At 47.0% G+C, this 26,010-nt stretch overlaps 1 long non-coding RNA gene across 1 annotated transcript in view; it reads right to left on the reverse strand.

Annotated features, from left to right (window-relative positions):
* Window positions 1-15,927: 15,927 nt before the first annotated feature.
* The window catches only part of LOC122466604, a 28,926-nt gene continuing 18,843 nt past the window's right edge, over window positions 15,928-26,010 (reverse strand). The window contains exons 2-3 of the long non-coding RNA XR_006292247.1: window positions 18,852-19,119; window positions 15,928-17,584 (exon numbers count right to left, since the gene is read on the reverse strand). This is a non-coding gene — a long non-coding RNA (uncharacterized LOC122466604). The remainder of the gene's footprint in view (window positions 17,585-18,851; window positions 19,120-26,010) is intronic.

Raw genomic sequence — 26,010 nt, forward strand, 5'->3', positions numbered from 1 at the left:
CCTCTCTCCCCTCACCTCAGCAGTCCAGAAGAAGCTGTTTGCAGACATGTCACATGTTCTCTCCTGCCACACTCACCTGTTGGTGACTAATGCAGTCACAGAGTCCAGTCTGGGTGTCCTGTATTCCTCTGGGCTGTGGGAAGCAGGAGGACTTGAGCTGCAATGGAGCCTCCTGTGCATGGGCTGAGTGGACAACCTCTCTATTGCCCTATCTGGCTTCCAGCAGCCGGGGGCTGAGGAGGAGGTGAAGGACTTACCCCAACACACTGCCTCTACCTATGCAGCAGCTCTAACATCACCTATCCCTGTACCCACTCCAGCTCCTCACAGAGCAGCAGCCCAGTAGTGCATGCCCAGATCACTGGCTGTAGCATATCGCCCCAGCTTAAGTCGCTTTGTAGAGCTAACCTTAATTCCAAGTAGCTTGTAAAATATTGTGAAGTGTTAGTGGGTGCTGGACACTTGTTGAGTTCAAACACAATCCGGTGATTTCAGTTTGGGCTGGACCAGTACAATGTTTTGAGCCTCAGGCGTGTGCCAAACAATGTTGTAAGAACTAGGAAACTTCACTCCAGTCCTCTTCTTGGGAATCCCTTGACCAAATAACCCCAATGTTGCACCATTAACTCTGCCTTGAACCGAGATGAGCTACAGCAATTTTCTAGATAATCTGTGTCAGCTTGTAGATTTTAGAGCACTAAGGAAATTTAGCTATTAATAAGCTCATCTCAGCTTTAGCCACAGTGCTTTTGCTGCCCGATTGTAATGGCACTGAACTGGGCCTTAGGTGATGGATCCCTTGGCCACTTGAGCTGGGCTGTACGACCAGTTCAGTGCTGTCCAAGGCAGGCTGCTGCCTTGTCAGCCTGCGACACTTCCCATTGGAGGAATGCACCAGCCAGAGGAGTGAAGAGCGTAGCAGGGATGTGCTTGCAGTGACCAGTCCCTCCGAAGGCCCAGCAGGAATCTGCCCATGACCGCATGGTTGAAAGACTGTATCTTTCCTCATAACCCTATGGACGGGCTAGTTTCATTGGCTCTGACGGGGGGTTGGTGAGTACAAATCCATCACGCTCATCACAGATCATGCAGAGGAGGGCAGAGTGGGGCCTCTCCCCCATCCACTTAGTGCCATCTCCTGGCTGAGTTGGCATGAGAGATGCGACATTATTAATTATTATTATTATTGGAGACAAGGTGGGTGAGGTAATATCTTTTCCTGGGCCAACTTCTGTTGGTGGAAGAGACAAGCTTTTGAGCTTACACAGAGCTCTTCTTCATATTATTATTTATTATTATAACCTGTATTATCATGTAGCCTCAGAGCTCTGAGTCATGGACCAAGGCCCTATGTGCTGCACAAACACAGCACCAAAACCAGCCCTGCCCCAAGGAGCTGATATCAAAGTGCCCTGAGACTGGATCACTGTTGGTACGTAAGTATACAGAGGGCTCCAAGACATGGCTCCTCCGAAGAGCTTGTGTAACCCACACACCTCCTCAGTGTCGTGTTCTGTCCCATCTAGTGGCACTACGACCACTTAGAGAGAGAGATTAATGAGTTTGCTCTACAACCTTACCTAACAGCCAGCTGCCTTTTACTTATGCAGTAGAGGCTCCTGCATCTAGCTCCAGAGGTCCCAGGTTCAATCCCGCCCGCTGATGACCGGGGTCTGTCAGTGTTCCACTTGGACTCCAAATGCCTAGCTCCCTCCTTGCTTTCTCAACCACAGCTCCACTCTGAGCAAAGTCTCCATTGTGCCGTCTGTCATGGTGACGCCCAGCTCCCTTCCCTGAGCTGATGCAGGGAAGTGCACAAGCAGTTCAAACTCTTCCCACCTCGGCAGGGCTCAGCTAAACCCCCAAAGCTTCCCCTCTCCAGGCCTGGGAGGACTGGGGTAGCTGGCAGGCTCAGAGGATGGGGTCTTTTGTCCTTACAAGGCAGCCACAGGGAGGGGGAGAGCAGACACAAGCCGTGTGCACTCAGGAGGCCACCGTGCTGCAAAGGGAGGACAAGAGTAGGGGCAGGAGTGGGAACGGCTGAGCAGCTGATCCCTGCAGCTGGGGTCCCTCTCAGGCCAGTGGCATTTACAAAGCACCAGGTGCATCCATGTGTTCCTGATGTGCTGGGCAGCCCTGCCAGCCCATTATGGCTTTCAGAGACCATGTCGGGGGGAGGGGGAGGCCAGACAATGGCAACATGGCTGCCTTTGTAGCCATGCTCCCATTGCTATGGGAATCAGCCAAGGAGGCAGCAGTCCAGGAGAGTTTGAGGTGGAGGTGGAATGCACTGCTATGGGGGAAGGTGTGAACTCATCGCACTCTAGCTAGGCTGGTGTGACCTCAGGCAACACTTCTAGTCTGGGGTAAGAGAACCCTTGTGCAGTTTAGCTTGTGTCACTTTGGAAACAGTTTAAGCTAAGCTGGAAAAAGCCTCTCTTATTTCACATGGAGAGTGTCCATACAGGGAATTCTAGGGCACAGTACAAGTGGGGCAGTGACAGTACAGATATCCCAGTATGCAGCCCAGTTGCAGGCCCCAATCCTACTGCTCCTATGCAAATTGGTGGCAACCTCCCGTGTGGTGTAGAACCAGGTTGTTTGGCTCCAGTATTGTCCTCTCAGCTTGGTGCGTTCCAAGGAGCCGACAAATGGGCTTGGGGACAGATTGCTCCTGGGGATGCCAGGTAATCAAATGACAAGCAGCGGCTCATCCCAGACTGTCAGCTCCAGGCGTCACCTGTCTGTGAGTTGCATTTGCAGGAGATAAAGCAGCAGCCTGCTTAGTTGCACAGCTGTGGAATCCTCCCCTCCAGAGCCAGCATGGGCGGCAGGACCAGCCGATAACGTCTCATGCTCAGTCCAGCTCAGCTCTTTCAAAACGCAATAAACAAACTTGGAATCCACAATCCTGAGTTCACAAAGCAGCGCTTCACGCTGGGCAGAGCTCTGGGAGCGCTGTTCAAAGTGCCTGGCGGATTAAAAACCTCTCAGTGCTCGGGCCAGAGCCTTTACTTCGAAACGTAAGATAAGGAGGAAACTCAAAACATGCCTGTGGGCTGGTGGCTGTATTTGATCCATGTTAAAATTATTTTGCTCATTTTGATCAGCCTTAAGCTGTGGGAAAAGCGGTGAAGGGCGTCGCATGCCTGTGGTGAGAGTTATCTTGATGAAGCCTGCACTTTGCAAGATTATATGTAATGAAACCAAAATGAAATTCCTTCTTTTATCTGAAGGTTGCAAAGAAGCATGTCTGGGCGTGCGGTACCTGGGCACCTGTTCCTCATTAAAGAGGGCCGGACGTCTGTGGCCTGCAAGGAGCAGAAAGCATATCCAAGACCTGCAGGCAGGGCAAGCAGGGTCTGACCCCAGCCTCTGTTCTCGTCTAACATGCACGCCGATACCTGGGCTCAGTAGGCTTCCCTGAGTCTGGCGCCAGAGCTGAGAAAATGCCTTTTATACCCTGCCAAGACATGGCCAGCCAAAGCTTGCTTTTTTTTTTTTTTTTAAGAGACAGGCTTCTTTTTGGTGGGTGTTTGAAAGCTGGTGTTTAAAGCACTAGGAAAAAGGTGGGAGGATTTAGTTAAATGTTTTTTGAACATGTCCTCCTTTTATTTGAGTCTGTGAATTGATAAGTTGATATCATGGTTGCCCTACATTATGTGGTTCTCACAGTTCAGGGAGAAGATGGCACCGAGTCACGCTGCAACTGTTACTCGACTGCAAAATGAGATCTGAGCAGGAACAGCCCAAGCCAGTTATTGGAGCAGACGTTACACATCTCAAGTACTGCCAGGTGAAAGGGCATTGATTAAGACCAGCTTCTTGCCAGGCCGAGTGCTCTGGTAATGAGCATGGGCTTGCTCTGAGGACTCTGCAGTAACGACCACAGTGACAATTGTTGATGCAACACCATTAACCTGGGCCATGGAACTGCAAAGAACTCCTGAGAATCGCTGCCTTCATTTGGAATATTTCTCATCCGAAGCTCTGGCTGGCGAGGGATGCCTCATAGCCCCACATGCTCTTCGAACACTACTGATATGCAAATTTCAAAGGCTGTCCTGAAGGCATTGACTTCAACCAGCACTGGCCCTCTGTGGTTGCCATGAGAGACACAATTCTTCTCAATGGTGCTGAAAAGCCCCAGGAATTAGGAATTTCAAAATAAGATTGAAACTGCAGGCAAGGACTTTATGGTTCAGGCCCCAGCCTGACACTTACAAGATCTGGGTTTAGTTCCCTGCTCAGCCAGACTCCCTGAGTGACCTGGGACAAGGCTTTTAATCTTCCTGTGCCCCACTTTCCTAGCTGTGAAATAGACACTATACAGTATCTTGCTTTCTCTCATGCCTTGTCTACTTAGAATTGAAGTTCTTCAGGACAAAGTCTGTTAGACCCAGGCAAACACTTTCCCATTGAAAAATGGGGTTTTGTTGGGGGGAAAAAAATTCACAGAAAATTCGTTTTCAATTAAAATATTCATGTTTTTGCTGAAAACTTGAAATATCATCCATCACCTTTGCATCCGCCGTGCCTGTGAGTGGGTGGGTACAGATACCTGTTCTTTGGGCAGCTGTGCCAGCCGCAGCTTGTGGCCTCCTTTAAGAGGAAGCACCCATTTATACCCCAGTGTATTTCTCTGGTTCCCCTCCTCAGAGGAAACAGCCGATTCTGCATGCAGAGGCAGAGATTTTCAGCCATTGAAGGGATTTAGAGACAAAGACTTTAGCAGAATTGAAACATCCAGCCTCTATAAGCAGCTTTGGAAATCTCAGCCAAAGGCAGGAGGCAAACTCACCCATAGGTGGTGCCGTTGGGACTGAAGTGTGAGGCATAAGTATGGAAATTTCCGAGAAAGGAATTCTGGGAGGTACTTTCATGTCTCCATGGCCCATTCCAAACACCATGTATTGCTTATCACATCTCTCCATAGCACTAATGGGTAGGGTACTGGAGGAGTTTTGCATCAGTTTAAACCAAATAACTGAAACCAGCTCACTCACCATAACAGAGTTTTAATATTAAACTCAGCTGTTACTGGCCCAGTGTTACCCAGCTTCTCACTGCTTCTACAATGAGTGCAGGAACATAGGTAGCCATGTATTTAAATATAAGTGGGGCTGTGGTGCTGCTTGGGTAATCGATGGCCTGTCGTTATATTATTGCACCCAGTAAATTATGCATTAAATCAAGTTGTTTGAGCAAATAAGCTCTAATATGCCTGTTGTGTACATAATTTCTAGTAAGCATTAGTCATTACATTAATGCTAAGTCCACAGGGTTGTCGAGACTAAGGGCTGTTCCGGGACATGCCCATTAACGTCAAGGGGTGGCTCTGCTTTCACTCAGAGCAGAGTTTAGCCTGTACGTGCTGCGCCACCCGATTTTCATAGATTCACAGATTCCAAGGCCAGAAGGGACCATTTTGATAATTTATTCTGACCTCCTGCATAACACAGGCCACAGAACTGCCCCAAAATAATTCCCAGAGCAGATCTTGTAGAAAAACATCCAATCTTGATTTAAAAATTGCCACTGATGGAGAATCCACCATGGCTCTTGCTAAATTGTTTTAATTACTCTCACAGTTAAAAATTTGTGCCTTATTTCCAGTCTGAATTTGTCTAACTTCAACCTCCAGCCATTGGATTGTGTTTGACCTTTCTCTGGTAAGAAGAGCCCCTTCCCAATGTAGACAAATATAAACTGTAATCAGGTTACCTCTTAACCTTCTCTTTGTAGAGCTCTTTGAGTCAACCACTATAAGGCATGCTTTCTAACCCTTTAATCATTCTCGGGGCTCTTCTCTGAACCCTCCCCAATTTATCAACATCGTTCTTGAATTGTGGGCACCGAACTGGACACCGTATTCCAGCAGTGGTCACACCTGTGTCAAATACAGAGGTAAGAATCACCTCTCTACTCTTACTCTAGATTCCTGTTAATGCATCCCAGAATCCCATTAGCCCTTTTGTCCACAGCATCACACTGGGAGCTCATGATCAGCTGATTCCACACCATGATCCCCAAATCTTTTTCAGAATCACTGCTTCCTAGGACAGAGTCTCCCATCCTGTAAATATGGCCTACTGTGACACAGTATATAAACCCCACACTGAGCAAACAGGAGTTAACCAATCACTTTTGGCCACAGAGGCCATGCCCCCTTGCCCCTGCTATGCATGCTCCCCATGAGGGGAACAGATAAAAGGCAACTGGTCATCTCAGTCTCGGGTGGCTGAGGAGGAGGAAGGACATGTGTTGTGGGCTCCTGCAGAAGAACCACTGACTCTTCAGACCACCAAGGCTATGGACCCAGACTCCACTGTGGAGAACCAGCCAACTTGCAATCAGTAGCAGTCTAGTCACTATGGAAAGCTCTGGAGAGCTGTTGGGAGAGTCCAAGTGGTTCTCATTGGTGGCACGTGAGCTGGACTGGCTGTTCACTTGCCCTGTATGTCAAGCCACCTCAAGGCCTTTCACCTAAAGCCAGCCAGAAAGCTAGGATGCTTTTCCTGAACTGCAGTTATGATTTCCCTTTCCACTTCTGTACTGTGGACACACCCACACTGCTGTGACTCTGGCATATGCATTCTCTCCCATCTGAAAAGTGATATGTCAAACTTCCCCCATGCATGTTTTAATTCCCAGATGCTATGGGCCAAATTCCCAGCTGACCTAAGAAGATGTAGCTCCAAATTTTCTAAAAAAATTCAGCCTGGGGCAGATGTCTGGCATGGAAAATTTCAGTCCCACAGCTAAAGTTTGGCAAAGATATACACAACTGAAAACAGGTGCTGATAATGGGACGTGTTGGGTAACCTCACTAATAGGCAGCACTACCAGCCTCGCCTATAATTATATCAAAATAAAAACTATGTAAAAAGAACATTGACTTTGCAAAGTCAACCACTCCAAAAATTAGTAAATGCCAGAATTAAAGTTACTTGTGCTACCTTAATTCCACCCCCAGTGCATTGTGATACAATGTTTAATGACATGATCATATATGGTTTTTTTTTACAGACCCCCCTGCCTCATTCAATGCACAGGATGGAAGTTGCATGGAAGCTGGGGTGAAACATTTTTAAATCATCAGGCCCAGGTAACTTGCACCCAAAAGTCCTAAAAGAGTTGGCTGATGAGAGCTCTGGCCCGCTGATGTTCATTTTCAATAAATCTTGGGATCCTGGGGAAATTCCAGAGGACTGGAGGAGGTACTTGTGATGGGTTCGGTCACAGAGACCCCCCTGGGGACCGTCACCTGACGTGCTGGAATCACCTCTGAGACGGTTTTCCCTGCAAGCTTGGAACTCCAGAACCTTTTCTTGTTGAGCCAGACATGCTAACCTGCTGCAATGCAGACCCAGGTCTGGTCCATGCCCCCAAAGCTGTAGACTTTAACGAAAAACTGCTCAGCAGGTCACCTATCTCCAGCACCCAGACACCCAATTCCCAATGGGATCCAAACCCCAAATAAATCCATTTTACTCTGTATAAAGCTTATACAGGGTAAACTCATAAATTGTTCACCCTGTATATCACTGACCGAGAGATATGCTCAGTTGTTTGCTCCCCTGGGTATTAATCACTTACTCTGGGTTCATTCATAAACAAACATGATTTTATTAAGAATAAAAAGTAGGATTTAAGTGGTTTCAAGTAATAACAGACAGAACAAAGCAAAAACACACAAGCCTAAGTCTAATACATTAAGAAACTGTTTACAGGTAAAATCTCACCCTCAGATGTTCCAATAAGCTTCTTTCACAGACTAGACTCCTTCCTAATCTAGGCCCAATCCTTTCCCCTGGTACAGTCCTTGTTAGTTCCAGCAGACATCTTAGGTGGAAAGCAGGGGTGTTCTCATGACTGGAAGCCCCCTTTGTCCTGTTCTGCCCCCTTTTATAGCTTTGGCACAAGGCGGGAGTCTTTTGTCTCTCTAGGTCCCCACCCCTCCTTCTAAATGGAAAAGTACCAGATTTATGATGGATTCCAGTATCCTGTGACATGGTCACATGTCCTGTGAGACCTTATCCTTCATTACCCATGGGCTGGCCAGCACGTACACAGGAAGGCTTGCAGGTAAATAAACCCATTCACAACCAATTGTTCTAGTCAATGGGAGCCATCAAGATTCTAAGCCACCATTAATTGCCCACACTTTGCATAATTACAATGGGACCTCAGAGTTATACTTCATATTTCTAACTTCAGATACAAGAATGATACAAATAGAATACATGCATGCAAATAGGATGAACACACTCAGTAGATTATAAGCTTTATAATGTGTGGCAAATTGCCGGAACTACTATAATGGGTCTTGCGCTTTCTCTTCTTGGATGGGGGTTCAGGGCACTGTTTCTTGCCCCTGAACTGGGGTATTAACTGCCCCACTAGTGTCCTAGAGGAGGGGAGTGGAGAGGGAGGACCCGGCCCCACCCTCTACTCTGGATCCCAGCCCAGGGGACCTAGGGATAGCGGTTCCTTCCCCTGGGCTACTTCCCTCTCCTGCCCTTCAGCTTGTGGGGCTTCCTGCCCTCCCTCTGCACAAACCAGGTGTCCCTTTACCTAAGGTCTTGGTCATCTTAGCCCATCGCAGCACTTCTCCAAACTCTCCTCTGCTTCCCTCCAAACTGCTCTCTGCTCCAACACCAATCCACTCTGCTTCAACTCCTCCTCTTGTCTGATTGAAGCAGGGGGCTTTTATCATGTGACTGGCTTCAAGTGCTTTAATTAATTTATAGCAAACTTTCTTCCCTCTACAGGGAATAAGGCTCCCTTGTAACACTCTCCTGCTGCTCTCTGGCCATGCTGTATCACAAATGATACCTTACAAGAGACCTTTTGCATAAAGCATATTCCAGTTACATCATATTCACGTTTGTATTTCCATAAAACATATGGAGTGCAACGTCACAATGCTAATGTTCTGCCAATACTCCAAAAGGGCAAGTGAGATGGCCCAGGTAACAGCCTGGAATGTGATGATACCCAGACATCAGTTTGCCCTCTAAAAAACAGATGTTATGAGGTTGGTGAAACCTTGCTCGGTGTTGAGTTAAAGCCTTGTTCAAGCTGATGTGTGAATGTGCCCTTCACTTAAGATAGCGCTAAGAAACATTTAAGGGGCCACACCTAAAACAGGATCTCATAGAACAGAGGTTCTCAAACTTTTTTTGTTGACCCCTTTTCAATGCAATGTTAATCATGGACTACCAACTGAGAAACTGATTGACAAAAGTGTGTACTTCATATAAACACATACTGTTAGTAAAATGCTTTAAGAAAAAGAGTAGAAGGGTACTTACAAATATCAGTGTGATGGGTGGGCCTGCTTCTTATGGCAGAGTCTATCTATCCTTTGTGTGATGGTTGACAAGCAAACTCGTAAATCACTCTCCACTTCCAGTCGAGACCTGAACTTTGTCTTCATAGCTGGCATGGCAGAGAATGATGCTTAACATATATATGTTTTTCGGAAAGGTAGCCACACTTTCATTGCTTCTGTAACTAAAACTCGGTACTCTGTAGCACCAGTTGGCCAAAATTGACAAGGTCTCTGTTCCTGAAACTTAATTTTCAGTGTGCGGGCACAGGTAGTTCGAGCAGCTCCTGTTCTGCTTTTCCACTCAAACGGCAAGATGCCACAGCAGAAGTTGAGAACAGATCCTGGAACCAATCATATTCCTCCATGTTGATATTTGTAAAGTAAACCGTGAAGTGCTCAGTCAAAGGTGAGCAACAATCCCGTCTCTCTCACAGTCAATTTTCATGCTGTTCATATCCAGAAATTCTGTCCATAGTGGAAACAGATCTGAGGTTCCACTGCTCAGCCTAGTTTTCCAAATCTCTACTTTCTTCTGAAATGCTGCACTCTTGTCATTCACCTACAGTATGGTTGTACTGCCGCTTTGTGTGGACAGGTTCAGCGCATTCAACAAGTTAAAAAAGTCTGTGAGTTATCAGGTCAGAAAAGTGTGTGGTGATCTTGGGACTGTGCACAGAAAGAAAACTCAGCAGCTCTTTGAAAAGCTCAAAAACTCTTTCCAACACACTGTTGTGAGATAGCTAATGCACTTCCATATGAAACAATAATTTGTCATGTCTTGCACCCATTTCTAAACACAGCCTTGCAAAAAGGTGGGAATTCAAAGGCCAGGACTTTACAAAATTCACGATTAGCACATCATGTAATTCATGTTCCAGTCTCTTTGATGCAAGGGCTTGGTGACCCAGCGTACAGTGTGTTACCACGTGGGTTTATGGTTCATATTCTTGCTCCACCACCAATCCTATTGCCTGTCATAGTGACAGCACCGTCTGTGCAAACAGCAACACGCTTCTCCCAATTCAGAGATTCAGCTTTCACGAAATCATCCAATAATCTGAATATTTCCTAATCTGGTGTCTGTTCTGGTAACTCCTAACAAAGAAAATCTTCCAAAATTCCCCTGCAGCCAAACATAATGAACAAAAACTAACAATTGTGCTGCGTTACCGACATCACTTGTCTCAGCAAGCTGAACTGCAAACTGTTCACACATACACTAGTAGGAGAATTGAAGAGCTTTCAAATTATGTAAAATGGCAACAAATTGTGTCTTTAGAAAGTGGTATGGCCTTAAGTTTCTTCACTGCCATCTTCCCTTACCATCACTTCACACATTTCTACAGCAGCTGGAAGAATCAGTTCTTCTCCAGTGGTGTGGGATTTTTTACTTTTTGCAAGCTGAAGATATTGTTTGTCATTTGAGTTTTCTGTTGATTGTATTCTTTCTTTGGCTGAAAAAAGTCTCTGGATTTATCTTTATACTCCAGGTGGCTTTGTTGTGAAGTGTCGTTTCAACTTTGCAGGTTAGATTGCTTCGTCTGATAGGATTTGTAAGCATACAAAGCATTGTGGTCGTCCATTACTAAATCCCATAAAACCAAAATCAATAGAACTTTCATCAAACTTTCTGATCTTCATTTGTTTCTCATGGTTTGACTCTGCATTGTCCATGGCTTCAGTACAACTAGCAGTACTAGTATGAGGACATTTTAAAAACATATCCATTTTCGATATAATTTGCTCACACACTGTAAAAATATATTCCATTTCCATCTGCCAAAGACAGTCATCAAAAAAGCGTACATCACTTCTGATTTGTCACAAAGCAGTGAGGTTTTTTTACATTCATGCTTATGCAATGTGAGTATTATGGCATTGTTCATGCATCATGGAATATGTTGTATAAACAGAAATAGTAATTTTGTCAGCTTTAATTGTGAGGCAATGAAATATGCGGCGAGATTTCTAAAAAAATTTTCGTGAAATTTTGCAGACCCTTTATGCAATTTCGAAGGACCCCCTGAAGTCTGCAGACCCTAGTTTGAGAACAGCTGTCATAGACTCGGTTCAGAATCTAGCATCATGTGGGTGAGGAGGTTCCACTGAGTATTTTGACCAGATGGGCGTGGGCAAGAACACACAGAAACTGGAAACAGACAAGAACAGAAAGAGAGAGAGACAGAGGCAAAAAAAAGCAAGAAGGCACCTGTAACCAGAGTGTGATCCTGGAAAAAGCTAGAGAGAGAGTTTTGTGTTGGCTGGACTATAAACTAAGACACTGCTCCCTTTGTTCTGGGTGCTGCCTGCATTCAGAGAAGCAGGACTTTGTACATTCCTCGTAAATCAACAAGGATGCATCAAACAAAACAAGAGAGTCCATCAATTTCTATTTCCAACTGGAACATCACCAGGGCTCAGAAATTTGTCTAGCCACTTGGGTTGACAAAAGGCAACCCAGTTCCAAACAGTTTCCTCCCTCCCAGGGCTGCTGTGGGGTTAACGAGCAAACATTTCTAAAGCACCCACAAACAGAAGGCACCAATGTTACATTCCTTACTGTAGTGTGCGTGTAGTAAAACCAACGCACAGACATGGGAACGTGAGTGCGGTGAGGGTCTGGGCTTGCTCCAGCTGACATCAATGGCAAAGTTCCTTTAAATACCGGTGGTGCCGGATCTGTCCCCATGGGGGTGACCAGGCTGTGAAAGATAAGCAGCTTGGCTTTTTAGAGAGTAAATGGTCCTGATCCTGGAGAGTCTTGGGTTTGCTAGCCAACACCCCATTCTCTCACTTGTTACTGGTACTTAAAAGTCCAGGCTAGCCTTTGATGTAGCCAGTGCTGGCTGCAGTTGCAATTACTGCATTTACTGTGTGAGTGGCAACCACTGTTGGATTTTCCACCCCACTAACCTTCCAGTTTTGATGATTCACTAGGGACTCCAGCCAAGACCTTTGTGTGGAGGACCAAAGAATGAGCACCAGGGACCTTGCTGGGCGGGACACAATTCTCTTCCCCAACCTAGAACCAGATCCTGGGACCCCCTATGTTGCTGCTCTGTTGGCTGTCATGGCAGCTGCTGCCCCATGCTTTTGCTGCTAAGAAGTATTGGCTATGGGATTACCATCAGTGCAATCTGTTGGACATGGCCCTGCCTTCTCTGTGCACTGTCAGAGGCAGACCTTCTGTGGGTTACACAGCTCCTGGGGCCCCTGGTCCTCAACAGCCCAGAGGAAGGTCAACCTAGATCTGAGCAAAAACTGGAGTTTCTGTCTTGCAAGAAATTCTGGTATTTCCACATTTGATTGGTTGGGTACAGAGCAAAAGACACAACACTTTCCCTTCTAGGTCACTGGCTGCTATTCAGCTCAGGTCAGTAAAGAGTGCAAGCCACTGTAGGATGACTGTATCAGTTGGTGGGGGGCGATGCTCTATCAGAAAACCGGCTCCAGCACTAACAAACTAGCCTTGACAAAGTCCTCATTCATTTCTCTTCATTTAGTTGACTCTATTCCAAGCTGTGAGTGAACCAGAGGAACAGATAAAAGCACTGTGATCACAAATGGTTTATTTCTCATGTTAGCACGCATGGTTTCATGTGGTTTTTCGGTGACATGGTGCTGCTAATACACCACATACAGACACCTGATGAAAGCAGCCTCTTTAAATACAATGATTAACTTCAAAATACATCCTTATCTGTGACTCCTTGTATAATTTATTTGAACCATCACAAAGGCTATTAACTTCCCTCCCCTTCATTGGTATTTACTAGGTTTTTAACTCAAAACAGGCAAAGCTCAAAGTCCAATAGGAGTGTTGTAATCTACATGACTTAGAGCATATGCATGTTGAGTAAATTTTATACTATCCAAAAATGCCATAAAACTTTTATAGCAGGAAGGGTCAAGCTAGATACACAGATTTTTATTTCATGCTGTAATTTCTTGTTCAGGAAAGACTTGAAACCACAAGACATTTGACCTTTCCACATTAGGCTTCTCCAGATCCGATCGGGGGAAACTAGATGCACTAAGACTTGCTACTCCATGAGGAGGATTCAGGGAACTGAGCTTGGTTTTAAAGACACTTGCTTTTGTAAATAGCAAGAGAAGGTGACTACAAACAAAAGGCTTAGGTTTAAGGGCACTTTTAGCAATACGCTTTTAACTGACAGAAAGAAAAGCATCTGCAGAAGCTAATATGAAAGCAGACAAACCTGCAGAAAGGAGTCTACAGATTGACCGAAAAGCAATCTGATCTTACAACAGCATGAGTGCTGTCTGTCTTTATTTAGTTATAAAGACACTCTTGTCTTGAACTAGACAAAACAAGAGAAGACGTCTGATAGGAGCCCAAATCGCTATTGCCTTGACTCTTGCATATCAAAATGAAAAGTTGAACCCTTGAAAATTTTCATGAGCCAGAAATCCAAACAAATTTTCAGTTGGGGGGAATCAATCAAAAGGTTTTGTGCAGATAATTTTGAAAGGTTCCATTCAGCTTTTTTTTAGTCTAAATTTACTAAAATGTCATTTTTGACTCAAAACATTGAAACCTGCCATTTCAAAAATGTTGAACCAGGACGGCTTGACAATTTCAACATTTTTTTCCCCAAAAAAACTTTTTCAAGGCAGGAGAGTCATCAAAAGTCACCCTCTTTTTGGAACAGTTTCATTTTTGATGAATCAGCATTTTTCCAGGTGAAAAAACAGTTTGTCACAAAATTCCCCACCAGCTTTAAAATACACTTTGTTTACCTCTGTGTCCCGCACCATTGGTCTCTGTGGCACTTTGCAGGGCACTTTTTAGGTACAATCCTGCACCGGGCAGATGCCAGTGTAAGAACCTGATCCTGTAAACATTGTTGTTGATGTGTCACCCTGGGTGCAGTGGGATTGTCTCTGCGGGTGACCAAAGCACGTAAACAGGTGCTGGCAGGTTTGGAGCCTCAGACAGACAAATGGAGGGGATCAATGACATCAGGTGATAAGGGGAGAGAGAGGTAAGTCTTGCAAGGTGCCAGGCTATTATAGGGTGCCACATACCCCAGAGCAGCTCCCTTCTCCCACTGTTTTGTCTGGTGGAAGAAATGTATAAGTGGCTGGCTAGGGTCAGGTTGGTCATAACAACAGGACATCTCCCTCTTCATGGTCTGTGACTGAAGATGAGGCCCAGTTCTGCCGTCAGTGGAGCAGGAGCGGGCCCAGTGAGTGCCATGTGGCAGAGATCAGCGAGGTGGGGAAGGAGAATTCTGCATGTTCTATTATTTCTCTCCTCTGTGCACAGATCAGCCCTGACCCTGCCTACACCTGGTTGATTGATCGGGGACAGTTTGGGGCATGTTGGTGCCAGTTCAGGGCAGCATTTCCACACTCGTTGGGGGCACAGGTGAGAGCTAATAAACTGTCAGAGAGTGATTTCTATGGAGTGCCTAAGACTTTTCCCATTGCTTTATTAAGTCCAGGATTACAGGCCTGAACTGCCAGAGCTTACCCCTGCCTTTAATTCAAGTAATTAGGAGCAAGATGTAGGAAATGCTTCAGGTCTAGCTGGTGGCTTCTCCCTGGGTCCTTGAGATAAGTGCGTTGGCCATGCGTATAACTGCACAGAGGCGGTTTATCATCCTAAGAGCACATCACTAAAACACCAGCCAGAGAGTATGAAAAGCAGGATGCTAAGTGCAGTCAAAGGGGTGCCACGCCCAGGCTGCCCCTGCAGAACCAGCCCAAGAGGCCACCCTCTTTGTTCACTGTGCGGTCAGCGGGCAGCTGCTCTCCCTGGAGATTCCCTGAGGGCACAGTTATACTGACAGGGACCTGTCAGAAGGGCAAGAGGGATTGGGGTGAAGGTGCTCTGCACAGCACTACTCCCCCACAGTGCCTGACCTTTGCAGCCAGATGGGGGTGTGGGGCAGCCAAGGATGAAGAAGGGGCTAGGGCAGATGACCAGAGGACACTATGTGGCCTGCACTGCAACTCAGGAGGTCTGGTGCTAATCCCAGCTCTGCCATTGACCTGCTGGGTAAACTTGGGGCAACCATTTCCTCTCACCTTAGTCTGAATATGAGCTCTTTGGGGAAGGACACACCTCAAGGCATGCTGCGTGGGTGCCGTGTCTGGCCCAATGGGGCCCTCAGCTCATCCAAAGCCTTTAAGTGCTCATGAAAATGAAAATAGTAAAGAACCACAGAGCAGCTCCCTGGGAGTACAGGAGACAGGTGGGATTCTGGGATGGGTAGATGGCCTCTGTAGATCTGTGATGACTGGTGTCCCTTTGCACACCCACGCCTGTATGTGGGCTGAACAAGGAGGAGGTGAGTTAAGCTAGCACCAAATGAATCATGTCATTTCACCAGCTTTTCACACTTTCTAGCAGAGCTGGTCAAAAATGGCAATTATTGTCCAGCAAAAATGCCAATGCCACTTTCATTTTATTTGACATTTTTCATGGATTTTTCATTTCAATAACGTTGTTTCTTTGGCTTAGTTACTAAATGAGAAGTGGCATTAGACTGGATTTGACTCATATTCAAATGTTTTCGGTTTTGGGCTTTATGTGGGGCTCTTCTCTGCTTTCTCTCTCCTTTGTCACTACCAAAAAAAGAACTTTTTTCTTTTTGAATCAAATCAAATTGCATAGAGAGTATTTTTAAAAAATGGAATGAAATTAGAATGAAAATTTTCCTTTTGACAAAAAAAATCAGAAAGTTTCAAATGCTCCTGATGTTTTTTTGGCAAACGTTGATATTGTTCGTCAAGCCGTTTTCTGTCAAAAGTCTTTTCAACCAAAACAATTTGACCAGCTGATGTAGGCTACACTTGAAAGCATTCAGTTGTGATTAAGTGCAGTGATTAGCACTGTGATTGTTATGACTATAAACACTAGACGGGGCTAGGTCAATATGTCACATTATTCTTATGTAGTGCTATTATGACCTCAAAGGTAACCTAACCAAACATAACCCTTCCATTCTGGCTAATTTGCAAGCTGCAATTCTATTGGTTGAAATGAGTTAATGGTGTGCAAGGGACTCTCTGCGTGACCACTCTCTGTTCCTTTTGGTGTATGACATGGCCCCAGCTGTCACTGCTCTCCGGGGTCCATGGCCGCATGCTGCTCCTGCAAACGGATGCTGCCCCATTGCTTTCTGTGTAATTTATCCAGGAGCTGCCGCTAGCCAGAGCGCTCCCTGAAAATCCACTGTGTGCAGTAGGCATTAATACACTTGAGAGCTTGTTTCACATCTGAGCACCTATTTTCAGTGTCTTAAATTACAGTGTCAGTGTCATTTCATTGTAGCCAGAAGGAACAAGTCAACATATGGTATTCCAGCCAGCTGACTTTCCAGGGACCTCACCACACCCCGTGAGCTAATGCTTGGTGTTTACTTTGTCTCTCTGTGTTGCTAAACAGAAGTGGCGGAATGCTGCTCTCCCCGTGAATGCCTGACCTATTCCCAAGCAAGGACGCTAGGCTAGCCTCACTTGTTAAACTCTTCTTCTGACAAATCGTTTTGGAGCTGGGCCTGACAAGCTGCCTGGGCTGTAAGTACTGCTGGATTGGTTCCCAAAGCCTTCTGGTGTAAATGGGAAACAGTGGCAGACATGCACACCAATCACTGCCTTTTACTTTATAAAGGATGGCTCCAGATCGTCTGCAGCTATCAGGGCTGACTTCCCAATATCAAAGCCATATGGGAATAGGAAACCGCTGGCAGCTGCTGTTTGCTCTCTGGCCTGCCACCTAGGGGACACAGGCTAACCTGCAGCAACAGCTCCTACCCGCAGGGTCTCTGGTTTCTCGGCTCTCGCTCCTCTTGGCCTAGGAATGTTTTTACCAACAGAGAATGGGAATGAATAATTCAAAGAGAGAAATGCAGCCAGCATGATACAAACAGTCTTGTAGGTTTGCTCTGCATTTGGAGAGCAGTGAACTCCAACCTCCAAGGGAATGATTCCCAACAGCTGTCCCCTTCCTCAGTGTCCAGGGGCTTGCATTTTACCAGGGTGGGGAGTATCTAGTGGCCAGTCTCTCGGACATGTCTTGCTGCTGGGGATCACCTCCCCACGTCCTCAGAGGAACCAGGCAGCTGGGGTGAGTTTGGCAGCTGTGTACATCCCTCATCTCAGACGTCACACTATGGCTGGCTGGGAATTTTTTGACAAAACTTCTATCAGTTGGAAATGACTGAGTCATTGAAACCAAAACTCTTTGCAGGAAACGGTCGCTATTGATACATGTCCCTGTCAAAAACAATTAGATAAAAAACAAGCTTTGAAATTGTTGAAATTTCCCAAACGGGTTCTGTTTTTTGTTTTGAAACAAATTTTCCCTTTGGAAACGTACGTTCTTAGTAAAAAAGAGAAGTAAAAATGAAGGTCAAAACTGAAACAAAATGTTTTTAAATGATCGAAATGAAACGTTTTAATTGACCTAATGTGATTTTTTATTTTTATTTATTTATTTTTGGATTGTCAGTTCATACTTTTCTCCCCATTTTGGGCAATTTGGGAACCACTTTCAAAATTTTAACAGTCTACATGGCCTGTGAAAAGAATTTCCCGCCCAACTTCTCATTACATGCAGGCTCTGGGTTGAGTGGGTCTGTGGTTTAATTCAAATGTTTTGCATAGCATCAGCTCTGATGGCAGCTGGGGAGCGAGCAGCAGAGTGCGTGAGACGCTGAGCAGCACAGACCCTGCAGGAAGCAAGCAGCCTGATGATGGTTAGTGACCAGTGCCGGCATTCAAACAAGCTGGATTCTCAGCCCAGCTCCCCCACTGATTCATGGTGTGATTGTCCCCTCTGTCTGCATCGCTTTCCCTTGTAAATGGGGATAAAACACTCATCTCCCTCACAGGGTTGCTATGAAGCTACGGTCATTACTGCTGAAAAAGCACGTTGGATGAATTAGTCTACGGAAGGGGGGGAATATTCTTGTTGTTGGAATGTCCCCAGCAATGAAATACAGAGAAGGACAAAAAGAATTTCTCGTTCAGAAAGGAATTATTTGGGGGGAGTTCTATGGCCTATATTATACTGGAGGTCAGACTAGATGACCACAGTGGGTCCTTTCTGGTCTTAACATCTATGAATCTACAAAAACTGAACCGCTGGGTCTGATTCAGAGACTCTTGATTCACGTGAGTCATCCATGGACCTTCAAAGGTATTTGGGCTCCTAATTTTCACTGAAATCGGATCCTTGAGGATCTGGGCCTGGACTACACCCATGTTTGGGCTCAGCCTGCAAACAGAGTATGTGCTGGGTTTTCCAGTGACAGGGTTTTAAACTTCAGACCTGAAAAAGAAAAAAAGCCAGCAGGAACGTTAAATGAGTCTGTTTTCTAGTGAGCGGAGTAAACAACCTTTTATGTCCAGCTCAGCCCTGTGGCAAACGGCCCCCCTTGTGTGCACCTTTGAACTTGGAGCTCAACAAGCGTGCAGCAATCCATGGACATATGGAATCTCCCCCCAAGGCCACGTTCCTGCCACTCTGCCAGACACTCACCACAACGTGTTGCAGCTTGGCCCATCGCCCTAGGTTGTATTGGGCATATGTGCACTTTCCACTAGAGGACCCCAAAGCAGCAGGACTTCCCTGGACAGCTTGGAGTTGCTCACCACGCATGGAAATGACCACTCAGGTGTACAGGGAAAGTGTGTTCCGGGCTGCCCCGAAGATCTGCACAAGAAGCATTGATGGAAGGGGCAGGGAAGGCCTGTCCCTCCACAGGCTGTCTCCAGTGTGCCCCAGCAGCTGAGTGATGGGTAGAGCTCTGTGAAAAGAAATTGTACTGATGGGAAAATATCCAGCATTTGCAGGTTGGCAGGGAGGGGGAAATGGACAGGCAGCTGGCTTTGAGCAAAGAGGAGCAGGCGCCGAGGGAGGGGTCTGACACCCTGGTCATGGAAAGTTGTGTTTGCAGCAACAAGGGAGATTTTCCCACCCGGAAAAACATCCAGCAAACTCCTTCACAGTGTCAGCACCAGGGCGGCATCTCCCCCCATTCCCCAAAGCTGTGTCTGCCTACGGGAGCTGCAGTGCCTTGGCCTGGCTAAAACAGATGAGGCTTTGTCACGTGAAAGGGATCCGTTTGCCTGGCTCTGCGCTGGGATTACTACAGGGTCTCCAGACCCAAATGTTCACAAGCTGCAAGTTGGACCCCAGAAAAATCATGGAGACGTTCTAAAATAATACTGTTTGAAAATGAGTGGTCTTCTGGATTTTGTGCCTTTGGGCTGCACTCAGGTTGTGATTTCAAGCTTTTCTATGAACGAGGACTCTTTCTTTCTAAAAAAATAAAGCCGCAACCCTCACGTAACAATATGACTCCAGGAGCTGGGGCTTTAAAACACCAAAGAGTGCAAGACCCACAATAAAATGGCAAGGGTTGGCAGCACGGGTACCAGCTTGGAGAGGGAAGCACTGGCCTCAGCATCCCAGGGCTGGTGCTAGACGGCGTCCCCTCAGCCAGCCCTGCACCTCCTCATAGCTGCCTTGGACTGGCAGGATAGGACACATCACCTCAGGAAAGTCCTCTCCTTAGAGAGCACTGCATGGCAGGCACTGGCCTAGGGCTGAACACTGGGAAAATTGAGAATCGTATTTGTGGTGGCTAGTGATTCAAGGCTGGAGGGCAGGCTTAGCCCCCCAGCAAAGTTCCAGCTGTGTCAGCCATTCCCTAGGTACTGTATCAGCGCCTGGTTGTCAATGGTGCTGTCCCAGTTCATCCCACCAGGGCAGCTGGCCCCACATGTGGTGTGTGCTTCCATCTGCTGCTGCCTAGGGACCCTGGTGGCATTGACCTACCAGTGTTTGGAGGTTCCAGTGGCTGTTATACCCCATACTGCCACATGGGGGTGCCCAGTGGCACTTAAAGCTGTTTGGAAACAATTGTTTTGTTTGTTCAAACTTTTGAGCTGGAAAATAATGGTTTTTTGTAGGAAATTTTCCCAGTGAAATGGGGCAAAGTTTCGGTTTCCTTTCAGTCCAAATAGAATTTTTTGTTTCGGAAATTTTGGAAATAAACATACATAAATAAACATTCAAATTTCAAACCCCCCGCCCCTTGCCCCTTCAGTTGATTTTTTGCCATGGGATGGACTAGAATGAACGGCTTCTAGGAGGGATTTCTTTCCTTTTTCTTGTTTCTCCTTTTGTTGCTCTGTGACTTTTCCAATGGGTGAGAAGTTACAAAGCATCAAAAGGAAAATGGAAACAAAGAAAAATCAAAAAATGGAAAATAAAAAAAACCTTTCCTTGTCCAGTCTGTCATGGTCAGGGAACAAAACGGAGACAGAGAGAAGGAGCATGCTGAGGGAGCCAATCAACTACGCCCAGTTCAGTCTAGCGCTTACCTCAGGCAGGGCCCTGTTTATTCTCCAACCCGCACAAAATGGAACGTGTAATCATAATAAAAAGCAACAGTTCAGTTTCCAGCCTAGATCGTGGGGTCCTGCGGCCTCTGTCAGGTTAATGATTAGGACCTTCCCAAGACCAGAGGAATCTGCGGAGTGGGTGGCTGCTGGGTAGGTAGATGTAGTCACAGGAGAGGGCACTCCCAGCCCTTTCCTGGTCCCAGGTCCCCTCAGAGCTGGGACCCTCCTTTATAACCCCCAGCTAGGACCCATCCAACCCAATCAGTAACTGCTGTCCCTCTGGGTCACATGATTCCCAGCTCCTGCCTGCCAGGCTCTTCCGCAGAAGGCCCACCTTGGCCTACCCAGGGCCCAGTGACAGATGGAAAAACTGCTGAAATTCTGACATTTCAAGCTTGGTTTTGGTTTTTGAAAACTGAAACTAAATTGTATTTTATGCTCTTTTTCCTTTGGTTTTGTTTCACTTCAACATTCTCCAAACTGCTTGGTGAAAGTGACATGTTTTCGAGGGAAATGTTTGAACATTTCTGACCAGCTGTCGTGGGGCTGTCCACAGCTGGCTCAAGTGCCTTGGCAGGAGTCATGGGCTGGGTGGTCTCCGCTGCTCTGGGTGACAGGGGAGGAGGGGGAGGTAGTTAAGGGCGGGGGAAGGGGGGAAAAAGACCCTGGCTAAATGCAAGGAGTTGCGACCTCCACTGAGACCCGAAAAAAGCATCGCTGAACTCAGAGTGGCTCGAAACACGGACAGAACGGTGCAAACAGAGGTTCCTAGGAAACGCTGCTCATGCCTCTGGGGGAAGTAATCCCATACACACATGCTCTGGGGGACGGAGGAGCCTGGGTAGTGGGCATAGCGAGAGACGAGGTGAGATGTGGGGCAGCAAGGGGGATGCGAGTTTGACGTGAAATCCAGCTGCACAAACGACCAGTGTGATTCCGGGCTGCGTGCTGTGACAGGCTCCCATATGGCCTGCTGGGCGCGGGTGGTCAACGGAGGAGGAGCTTTGCGGCCAGGTACAGGTAAGCGAGGTTCCAGGCAGAAAGCTGTGTTCTGAGGATGCAGAGTGTTGGTTCTATCCCTGTTGGTGGCAGTGTGGTCTGGTGTTTGCTGCACCCTGATTTGTCATGCTCAGGGGCAGGAGAATGGTGGAGCCCCCCTGGACTACGGCACAACATCCTGTCAACCTCCATGCCCTGGAGAAAGGTTAGAGCAGAGAAATGAGAAGTGGGGGCATCTGATCATAGGCAAGAGCAAGGGTTGGATTTCTGAAAGCACCTAGATGATTTAGGCACACAAGTACCACTGGAGGTCAGTGGGAACTGCAGGAAGTGGCATGGGGCCGCAGGGACCATTGACCAGGACCGGCAAACCGTGGCCACTGGGAGCTGCGGGCAGCCATGCCTGTAGACGGTCAATGTAAAGAAACTGTCTCACAGCCTGCCAGCAGATTACCCTGATGGGCCATGCGTGGCCCGCGGGCCGCAGGTTGCCCACCACTGCTCTACATAATGAAGGGCAGGCAAGAATCCCATGCATGGTGAGGAAGTGTTCAGGGCAGTGCCCAGGTCTAAAGCTTGGAGCCGTGATATCGAACTAAGCTTGGGCATTTGGGTCCAGTGTTGGGCAGCAGCTCCTGAGGGCTCAGGGTGTGAAACTGTGGGAGGCCTCTGCCCACAGGAGTGGGGCCACCCTCCCTAGCCTGCGGCATGTGCAACCAGACAGGACACAACCCTTGTGAGAGTGGAGGATGGAGCAATGCCCCCTGGCATGGGGGGGATACCCAGCCCAGCCACCCTCCCACCCCAGGCATGTGCTTTCTCCAACTTCTGGGGCACTGGGTGGCTTTTGTCACATGATGTCACTTCCTCCCTGGCTGACTTGTATCACACGATGTTGTGGTGGAGTTGGTTGGCTGCTGTCACATGACTTCACACTCTGGCAAGCCAAACACAGCCACAAAAGAAGCATCTGCTTCACCTAAACACCTAGCCCTTGACATCTGACTCTATGCCTGCATCTCTCATGGCCTATATGCACCTCTATGGCCTTTACTGAGATGACACACTCAACCCAGCCACGCAGGGAGACAGCATCCTACCCAGCACTCCCTCCAGCATTGGCCTGAGTTTGCTTTTGGACGAAAGCTGAGACGGTCTCTCCATGGAGCTGGGAACAGCCCCAGGCGGGTCTGAGGTAGAAATTGCTCAAACTACAGATCCAAACATTGCAACCACAAGGACCAGAAAAATAATGATGTGGGGACTCAATGTTTATAAAACAAGAAAATTACAGAGTAATGATCACCGAGCGGCTTAAATCGTGCGCAGACCTTCAAACTGCGTATTACAGCTGTTGTGCCAGTAACAGTGACGAGCATTCAGGCTGCTAAAACTTTCCATCATAACCACCAGTCAGCACATGCTCATCTCTTCTCAAACATTCCCAGCTGGGGTGAAATTCCCAAGCTTGGTCACTTCCCATAAGTAGCCTTTTTCTCCCTTAACTTTCAGCAAACTCCCACCAGCCACTTTTGAGCCACTAGAGGGAAAATACACATTTCCTAGCGGAAACAGCAGCTAAGCCCAGTTTTTAAAATCGAGACTACAGCAAAAATGTTCCCAGTGGAATAGCTAAGTCTTGAGAGGACACAGGCCACCCAGAGTAGCTGGGCCACTACTCCATTGGGGGAAAACAATGTATTTAGCTATGAGGATTTGAAAATAGCATCCTGTAAACACAGGTACGGACTGGAGAAGAGCTGGGCTGTACACGGGAGCCCAACTGAGCAGTGCCAAAGGGAGCGTCATCACCCCCTGTTCTGGCGCTGGCTCCAGGAACTGCCAGGAGGTACGGTCCTCCTGCCCAGATCTCACTGAGTCCTCACTGCTCTTGTAATGACCTTGCTCATAGTATTTCTGCACAGCCTGAAATTAAACAGGGTCTATATATGTGCAAGGGGCACTTTGTTAAATTCCTGCTCAGCTACACAGTTCCTCTCCGTGCCAAATATAAAACAACTAATTCCCCCAAGTGCCAGTCTCACAACCCCCGATCAGATTATGCATGTATTATGCACACCGCGCACTCCGTCACAACCCTCGCCTGCCACAAGAGCATGTCACCTGCCCGCCTGTTCCCATGCAGAACTTGTAACCTACGCCACCACACTCCTTCCTGGGGTGCACCCAGCATTTCAAAAGGCTGCTCTTTATTTCGTGGGCCATGAACATGGCAAGGATATAAACAAAGAGGACAGAGTGAGCCAGGCCATGGTGCAGGGCTCTCTCACCTCTTTTATTTGGGCCTTGGAAAAATCTTGTCTCCCTCTCCCTTTCCTCACTGAGCTACAATCTTTTTTAGGCTGCTCAGAACTTTTCTTGACTCATTTCCCAGTCTAACAAGCCAGGCACAAGCAGCCAAGTGACCCCATGGCTTGGGAACAGTGCCGGAGGCCAGCAGCTGCAGGAAGCCAGGCCAGCCGAGAGGAGTCAGGCTGGGCCTGCAGCAGGAGTTCAGGCCTCAGAAGATCCTGAGGAGGGGGCTCAGAGAGACCCCACCAACCTCGCAGCCTTTCAGAAGAGAGCTGGGAGCAAAACGGATTTTCCATTTCTCAAACCATTGTGAGATTTTGAATGTTTATTTATCCCAAATCGGGAGGAAAACAACAAAATTTGGAATTTTTTCAGAAAACAAAATTCCATTTTTCCCCATATGGGATCAATGGAAGTGTTGCATTTCCATTTTGACCATTTACATTGTTAAAATAGAAAATAAAGTAAATTTCAAAGTGAAAAATTGAAACTTTCCATTCTGAAAATGCCCATCTGCGTCATGCGGACATTTCTGAAACGCTGCGTGTGGAAGTCATGTCCCCTGGCCTTCCTCCCTGACTCTTGCAGGCCATGTTCTTTTCTTAAACTACACTGCCGGCTTGCTGGGGCAGGGATTGCTTCTCGGGGGTGTTTAAGCAGTGCCCAGCTCAATGGGGCGTGATCCTGATTGGGTGATCTGGGCACTGCCACAATAACAGTAATGAATCATCGGATCTGACTTTCCATGATGCTTCCAGGGCAAATACATTAAAACCAAACCACACACCCACAAACCTGAGACCTCACCTTGCCATCACCAGAATGCATCTCCTGCCCAGCTGGAGAGCGACTGAAACTTTCTTAGCATGTTCCGGAGGGGCTGGAGCCAGCTCCAGAGTCCAGGCTGACCCATATTGATTTGGTCCCCCACCCCACCCTCTGCAGTTATCACTTTCATGAAGGAGCTGTAGTTTTCAGTAGTTGTGGGATTGAATTTCCCCCAAAGAGTTCAGAGCTGCAGGGGTAGAAGCAATTGCTTTGCACTTACTCTGTGGTTTTCATGATGCCCAGTTCCTCATCTCTGAGGGTAGGTTTACGCCAGATCATGTAGTGGGTTGTGAGTGGATGAACCCCTGTGGGGTGTCACTGACTTCCAGGGATGCTTCCTGCATGCAGCAAAACTGCTGACTTTTGGAAATTCCTACATGTGCATTTGAATGCGCTGGGCCAGATCCCAGCCCCTGCCCCAGCTCTGACCCTTTGGTACCACTCTGCACAGGGCATGTGGAGTGACCTACAGCAGCTTAGGATTCCCCCTGATGCTCAGAACTGAAAAAAAATGTAATTTTTTCCAAAATTCTGAACGCCACCAACTCCAGAATTCTGCAGTCACAAATGGCAGCAGAGCATCCCAAGGCACTTCCGCAGGGCATTTCAGATTTCTTTACCAAGCCAGTGTTTTTGCAGCCGTGCCCTACATATCATAAATACATTGCTTTTGTGGGGGAAATGGTCCATTTTGGGAGTATAGGCCTTACAAAGAACGCAGAGCCTGCACTTCTGAAAACCATTTAGCAGTTCCTCTGCGCGCTCCTGTTCACCCTGGAATGATGGAGACCAGTAGCTCCTCCTGCAAAACACGGCAAAGCCAATGTCCGCTTCGTAACAGACTATTCCTCTGTGACCATTCAATTTTTCCCCCCCAATTTTTTTTTGTTCATATATGCCCTTTTCTAAGACAATTTTTAATAAAATTTTGTTGACAACGTATAGGAAAATATTATCCTGATCTTTATCCCCCTTCCAGTCTGATAATCTCCATGTTGATAACGACTGCAATAAAGCTTTTGATAAAAAAATATTAACAAAAGTCTTGATCAATTTTGAAAAAAAAGGAGCAATGAGTCTATTCTGACCTTTGTGTGATGGAAACAACTTGGAAACTTCCCACACGTCTCACCCAGCTTTTGACTGGT

The sequence above is a fragment of the Chelonia mydas genome, chromosome 7 (assembly GCF_015237465.2).
Source record: "Chelonia mydas isolate rCheMyd1 chromosome 7, rCheMyd1.pri.v2, whole genome shotgun sequence".
Taxonomy (NCBI): domain Eukaryota; kingdom Metazoa; phylum Chordata; order Testudines; family Cheloniidae; genus Chelonia; species Chelonia mydas.